At 43.5% G+C, this 8160-nt stretch overlaps 1 pseudogene; it reads left to right on the top strand.

Moving 5' to 3' along the window:
• Positions 1 to 209: 209 nt before the first annotated feature.
• On the top strand, positions 210 to 7724 carry LOC147697006 (all-trans retinoic acid-induced differentiation factor pseudogene; annotated as a pseudogene).
• Positions 7725 to 8160: the final 436 nt, after the last annotated feature.

Raw genomic sequence — 8160 nt, 5'->3', positions numbered from 1 at the left:
GGCGGGCCATGCAGCCCAGATTCACGAACACTTCACTTTGCTAATATGCAAAAATGTGGTCTTGATACGTTCTATACTACCCTTTATTCATATGGTAGCTGCGCTGGGTCCTGTTAGTGCAACTACATTGACATATACTGAGAAGGGCAGCAGTACTCTAGGAGTACATGCAAGATTAGTTCAAATGACAGACTATGAGGCCTTGACATATGGAACACGAAAGCGACAGTGTAGAAAGTACACAGACTAGTAGCACTATGTTCAGGTTTGTTAATTGAAACAGACTACCCGTCCACATCCACAATGTGGGTGGAGAAGTGTGCACCTGGTGGACCCCCTACACGGGTGTCCCCCAACACATATTGGTTTTATAGTTTATTTTGTTCAGGGATATAGCTTTGGCAGGATTGGGTTGCTGAAGTGGGTGGGGGGAGGAGCGGGGCAGTTAGGGATGTTTACTACAAATCACTGTATCTGAGAAGCATTGCAAACTCCGAATTATATAGCCTGTATGTCATGGTGGATTTCCTTGTCAATGATATGAGGCCAAATTGCAAAACATATATGATGAAGGGCACCGAGAGAATGAGATGTAACCGGGTTCCATACTGAAGTAAGCATGAGTAACCCCAAGAAAAATTGTCAAATATTTGGATATTTCACTAGGCACCGAATAGATATTGCATTTCTTCAGGAGACGCACATCGCAGCAAATGCACCGACAACCATAGGTAGCAGATGGGCAGAAGCGGTACACGGGTCCAATTATTCATCATATGCACGTGGTGTATGGATTCTCATTCGCAGGGGTGTTCATTTCAGGGTATCGAAGGTACTCAAAGATTCAGAAGGTAGATATGTCATAGTACTTGGTCTTCTTAGGAATCAAAATGTAGCTTTAATAAACACGTATGGGCCAAATACGGATGACCCCAGATTCTTCACTAAGCTATGGCACACTATTTCAGATCTAAATGTAACACACTTGATATGGGGTGGCGATTTTAATATAGCCCTGCGAGATGGGTTGGACAGATCACCTAACACTGTAGAACCACACAAACGGGCAAGAACAGAGCTACAAGATGCTATAGCAGAGTTACAACTAAGCGACATTTGGAGGACACGAAACCTGTGCCACACAGAAGCCCCACATATCTCTGCTGCACATAATAGTTGGTCGAGACTCGACTACTGGTTAGGATCGAGTGAGGTATCCTTATGGAAGACCGATATTAAGCATCTACCACGCACGCTCTCAGACCACAGCCCGGTAATGTTGTCACTACAACTGCCTCATTATGTACCACCACCCTTCACCTGGAGATTCAATGCCACAGCACTTCTAGACGCCACATACACAGACACCATACACAAAGCTATAGTAGAATACTTCGAACTCAATGTTCCAACGACTGAGGACAAAGGGTTATTGTGGGAAGCATTTAAAGCAACGATAAGGGGGAAGTGCATTAGCACTACAGCGGGAATCCTGAAAGACATTAGACAGCAATTACGATTTAGGGAATCTAAAATGAGTGAAGTGGAGCGCCGCTACGAACACACGCAGGACGCCACCATACTAGGGGATATAAAAACGATCCTGACTGAACATCAGGATTATGCCACTGCTGAACTTGCATACGTCTCGAAACGGGGGAGGGCGAGAGTATACGGGGAGGGAGGTAGACCTAGAAGGGCACTAGCTCAAAAGATTTGTTCAGGTCATGCCCCACAACACAATCACACAGTGCGAGAATCAAGGGGAACTAACAGATATGACATGAAGGCGATATTGGAATAATTCAGACGAACTTATGGCCAGCTGTAAGACTCACGCCTACATGTGGCATCAGATACCATGCAAAATTATATGGCTGATGTGGAAATTGCATGGTTATCAGATAGGCATAGAGAATATTTATCCAGTCCTGTCACGGTTGAGGAAGTGACTGATATCATTTAAACCCTCCCTAACGGCAAAGCGCCAGGGCCCGATGGCTTCACTGGCGAGTTTTATAAGGCGTTTGCAGATCTGCTGGCCCCACACCTGGTAGAAATGTATGGGGAGGCACATGAAAAGCAAATCCTCCCAGCGTCTCTTAGGGAGGCGATGCTGATAGCACTACTGAAGCCGGGAAAAGATCTGGAAGCCTGTGACTCACATAGGCCACCGTCACTTATTAACGTAGACACCAAGATCATCGCGTGCTTGCTAGCCACGCGACTTAAGCCTTTGATGCCGTCACTAGTTAGACCAAATCAGTCAGGTTTTATACCCGAGAGATCCATGACGCACAATACGAGAGCACTGTTTGCACTATCCTATTACTTAACACCTGAAACCAAAGCCACGGCGATCCTACTAGACGCCGCGAAGGCCTTCGACACAATCGAGTGGGAGTATTTGCATGCAGTATTGAGACGCATGGGTTTTCTGATAATGTTTATACAATGGATATCAATGCTGTACACAGACCTCTCAGCCCGCATAAGGGTAAACGGCTATGTCTCGGATCCCTTAGTGATCGGCAGGGGGACCAGACAGGGATGCCCCCTGTCTCCACTGCTGTTCACGTTGGTACTAGAACCATTAGCATGCAAGATTAGGAAGCATCATCATTTCTCGGCACTCCAGTTCCCAACGCGTCCCCTGCACATATCACTATATGCGGACGATATGGTGCTATATGTAAAAGACCCCGCCTAAAACCTCAGCCCCTTAATGAGGGAATACATTAAATTTGGCCAGCACTCTGGTCAGCAATTCAACTGGGCCAAGTCTCAAATACTGGCGTTATCAGACAGTACCACTCCAATCACATTAGAATACCCGCTGGAATGGCGGGAAGAACTCACAAGATACTTGGGCATCTGGTATCACCGAGACCCTGAACTGGTCATCCGTACAAACTATGGGAGGGTCATTTCAGAGTTGGAAGAGAAAATTAACAGATGGAACAAATTGCCATTTTCATTAGCAGATTGAACTTCCATACTAAAAATGGTACTTCTTCCCAAATTCCTCTATTTATTCAGCAACATTCCCATTAAACCACCTGCAGAAGTCTTCCGGAATATAAACAAAATGGTCCTAAACCTCATCTGGGCGGGCAAACAAGCTAGGCTGGAATTACAAACGTTAACGTTGCCTTATGCATAGGGAGGCTTCAAGGTACCGGATCTCTATCTTTATTATCTGTGCGCGCAGGCGCAATTTGCACACTACTGGTATCATGAAATACCGTTCATGTCGCATGTTGCGATTGAGACAGGAGATGCCCACCCCATTCCCTTATCAGCCATACTGCCACATAAACATCCACCACTGCATACATGTGACATAAATACAATAGACGCCATCAACACAGCCTGGTACCTGATGGGCAAAAAGGAGGGCAAGCTTCCATTATATGCACCGGAAATGCCGTTGGCACATCACCCAGAACTCTCGGTCACACAAGAGGCAGTTGGCATGGAATTACTACAACGAGCAGGAATAGATAAAATGGGTGATCTTTATGAAGAGGGCGGTTTAAGAAGGTGGACTCATTGACTTATATTAGTAACCCAACACTATTGTTCAATTTCACATACTACCGGTTACAGAGAGCGATGAAAGAACTATACACAATGTACCCCGAGGAACCTCAACAAATGCTCACACTATAGTATCTGTTAACGGCGCCTACAGCGGCACACATAGTCTCTAGGCTATATGCTAGGCTACAAGAGGACATTGCGGGTAACACTGACAAAATGAGACATAAATGGAATGATGTAATGCTTGAACAGCTATCCACGGAAGAATGGACCTCGACATGTATGCTAACTGATATGCTCACCCGAATGGAAATTTAAGAATAATTCACTATAAGTACTTGCATCAAATGTACTACACACCACACAGGTTACATAGATATGGTTTAAGTGCAGACTCTAGATGCAAAAGGTGTAAAATGGAAGGTGCTGATTTCATACATTTAGCCTGGCATTGCCCCAAAATTGCTGACTATTGGAGAGATGTGACAGAAGCACTAAGTGTAATGTTAGACACACCCATTGACTGTTCGATAAAAGGCCTAGTTCCGACTATACGTGTGAGAAAACGTAAGTACTGTGTGATAGCGCTACTAATGGCTAAACGCAGAATGTGTACAGGAATTTATATAGCGCAAATCACCGAGCGGTTTCTAAGCGCTTGCTTAGGGAACCCGTCCTGGTATTCCCCTGTGAGATAACCCCGGCAGGGTATCCGCAAGGTGAAAGCCAGGCATCCCGCCGCGAGGGGCCGTTGTGGAGATTAAGCAAGCTATTGCCTAGAGTCGCGGAGTGTGAACCCGTGAATTGAGTAGGCACCGGAGCGAGAATTGTCGAGTCCATGGACATTTTAGGACTCAAGACCCTGCCGAGCGGGAATTGAACGCTGGTCCCGGGCTGACCTCTGCTTCCAGGTCTGCCTCCTCTAACCAGTGAGCCACACTTCTCCCAGAATGTCGCTCCACTGGAACAGCACAAAATGTCCCACCCAGAGGAAATGGTTGGTAGACCTCACATACTGTAAAGACACACTAGTCACTTATGAGGAGGAACTACCAGCGGGTTCTAGACCCAAAGACTACTGGAAGTACCTAGTTGAATATCTAAAAGAGAGGCCATTGACAGGCGCAGAGTAAACTGACGATTGTCAGACATGCATGTTTGTACAGGGCTACACCATATCTGGGAATAACAAAACAATAAATAAAACACGGAAGGAGGGAGAATGTTGTGATACAGTGATCATTGTATAGTTAAAGAAAGGTTAAGTATGTTTACTTTCAAGAAACTAAAAAGAGTTCTACTGTAATGACATGTCAGATGTATTTGTCACAGGTGCATGACACGTAACACATATTCCTGTTGAACGCCACCGTACCCCCGGGTTGCCGGTAACGGGGCTGTGTCAATCTGTTACATACTTCATTATCGTTAAACCTAATATGCTGCCGGCCCCAGGGTTGTAGGCGCAAAGCTGTGTACTGTATGAAAGAAGCAATAAAGCAGTTTGAACTTCAAAAAAAAAAACGAGGGGTTCGTTAAGGTTGTCCCTTATCCCCTCTTTTTTTTGTCCTAGCTCTTGAACCATTCCTATCCTCCATCCGTAGCAATGATTCCATTTCTGGCTTTCCTTATGGTAATAATCAATTGAAACTTTCTGCATATGCGGATGATATTCTTTTGTTTATTTCAAATCCAGAAGTATCTGTTTCCCCTTTACTATCTGAATTTGACTTATTCTCTTTAGTCGCAGGATATAAGATTAACTCAAACAAAACTGAAATTCTTCCTTTAACCAGGACGTGTCTCCCTCATCTTTTTTCCTCGACTGGCTTTGCGTGGAATAGCTCGAAGATTAAATATCTTGGCATTTGGTTCTCCAACACTATTTCTTCTTCAATTAAATTAAATTTGTCTGCGGTTTTGTCTCGAATTGATTGATTACTTTCCTCCTGGAATCCTCTTTTTCTTTCTTGGTAGGGCCGATTAGTTCCATTAAAATGATGACTGCTCCTATTCTAATTTATGTCCTTTCCATGTTACCTGTTCAAATTCCCACTCTTTATTTCAAACATATAGATTCCTTCATTTCAAAATTCCTTTGGAAGTCCAACAAACCTAGAATCTCTCTTATAACGCTTCGTAAACCCAAGCCTAATGGAGGAGTTAATTTTCCAGATTTTCGTCTTTTTCATAGATCCTTTCCTTTACGTTAACTTTCATCAGTACCTTCCCCCTTCTCTCCTCTTTGGCTCCTTATTAACAATCTCTATCATTTCCTTTTTCTTTTGATTTAATAATACGATTTTCTTCCAAATCTCTTTACACTTCTTTTCCCTTATTTAAATATACTTCTTCTTTTTTAAAACCTTTGGTTCTCTCGTCTTCCATCACTCGTGAAGCATTTTTTAAAACCCCCATTTGGTTTAATTCACTTATTCTTTTAAATACCAGACCCATCTTCTGGTCTTCCTGGAGATTAAAGGGTGTCATGGGAGTTAACCATCTTTTTGATGGTTCATTACCCTGCTCCTTTCCCCAATTTCAACTTATGTTCCATTGTCCACGTTCTTTTTTACAGAAATTTACTACACTCATGGCAATAATTCTAAATTGTTATTATTCTCTCCCTTCTTCCACTTCCGTTACACCCCAATCTTCTCTTCTTACACTTCTTTCTACTCTGCCTAAAGCATCTCTTATTTATACATTTTTCTCCTCTCCTACCCCAGATCGTGCCAAAACTAAATTGGAGCTTGCTTGGGAGACGGATTTGAAGTGCTCTTGGTCTGTTGCTCTTTGGGATAAGCTCTGGTCCAGGTCTTTAACAATCTCTCGTTCTGCATCTCTTACTCAATCTTTGTTCTATCTCTATCATCGTCTTTATCTTTCTCCTACCTCCTTGTCCCGTTTCTCTCCTTCTTCTGACTCTAAATGCTGGACTTGTGGCACCTCAAACGCGGATCTTCGTGAACACTTGGAACCACACTCCATTCCAATACAGGTATCTATAGGATCGAACTGTAGTTACCTAATGACACTAACTCGTGGACAGTAGTTTAGTCCAAGTAGGGATTTATAGTCCTAAAATATATATTTCTCATTTATTTCGACAGATTAGTTGTCTGTACGTTGTATCAAGAGCCCATATATACTTGGGTCCTAACTTTGAGCATTGACAGCGTAAGGTTTTTCTTTTTTCAAATGCTTTTAATTTAGTGCAAACAGATAAAATTTCTCTCTTAAGAATTGCCTTATCATGTGTTATACAGAGCGACAAATTATTGCTTGACAGTGTAAGGTTTTTCTTTTTCCAAATGTTTATAATTTAGTGCTGATAGATATAATTCTGCTCCTAAGAGTTGTCTTCTTATGTGCTATACGGAGCGACAAATTATGTGCGCAATATAAACACTGACATATTCAGGATCAATTATTGATGAGAAGGAAATCAGAGAATTCTTTTTCATGACAGGCATAAATCTTAGGTTTAAATCACATAAAGGCTGCGGTGGTGTCTCTGCCCCTTGCTGCTCGCCCTGGCAGCGGTGGACGGCCTCCCTGGGGTCCGGAGCTCCGGGGAGCAGTTATGTGACTGGTGCCCTGCAGAACTCAGAAACACTTCGGAAGTTGTCCTTCTCTGCCAAACCAGTCATGGGGTACTGAAGGGACGCTACTGTCTCTCTCGGCTAGAGGATGGTGATATTGTGGGGCTGGATCTGTGGAATTGCTCACTGACTTACCTTGGTCCTGAGTTACAGAATGCCAGTGCTGCAATTGCCATAGTCATCTCGGGAAACCCCCTCCAGAACCTGTCCTCCACTCTCTTCCAGGGATTCAACAATTTGCAGTACATAGCCCTTCCTCCTTTCTTCTCTTGCCCTGGAGGGAATGCTTCCTGGGACAGTGTGCACAGTGATACAGATGAAATAGTTTGCCGGAATCAGAGGAGCAGCTGCAATGGCACAGGAGAGATTGCATTTTTGTACCCAGAAAACTCACTATGCGTCCCTGATGGTCCCAGACTGTTCATGTGTCCCTGTGCGGTGAACTTCCATGGCTACAAGTGTCAACGAGTGGGCACATTCCCTATGTTCATGTTCCATGGGATTTTGGGGGCTGTGACGTTCGGCTGCTCCTTGCTGCTCTGGTATAGCCAGCGTCGGAAAGTCAAGAGCTCCTAATGAATGCAGCCAGCAGTCTTGGATATGAACTGATATCTCGACTTGGAGAACACTCTTCCCAAAGATCTGACAATGGGCTGTCAAAAACTGACAATATGTCCTCTTAAAATATGAGCCTTTTATATTATTGGGCAGATAATAAGTTATTTTTGGGGAGGTTGGATAAAAACCTTCACTTCGTGATTAAGCAGGGATTGACAGTATGGACTAGAATTGTGCAGCAAGGTATGGAATTTAACTGCCACCCATGGAAACACTTTCTCTGTAACTGACTGAATGTGTGTGTGGGTGTGGGTGTAATTGGAAAATTGGGAACAAACGCGTATGTATGTGTGTGTGTGTGTATATATCTGTTTTTTAAACAAAATCACTTAAACCTGTCTTGAACAATAGGTGTAATGTTAAAGACATAAATGTTAAGCTAAATAAGCTGTAA

Source organism: Lissotriton vulgaris, chromosome 8, assembly GCF_964263255.1.
Source record: "Lissotriton vulgaris chromosome 8, aLisVul1.2, whole genome shotgun sequence".
Classification (NCBI taxonomy): domain Eukaryota; kingdom Metazoa; phylum Chordata; class Amphibia; order Caudata; family Salamandridae; genus Lissotriton; species Lissotriton vulgaris.
The sequence above is the reverse complement of the archived record's forward strand: the minus strand, read 5'-3'. Positions and strand labels throughout refer to the sequence as shown.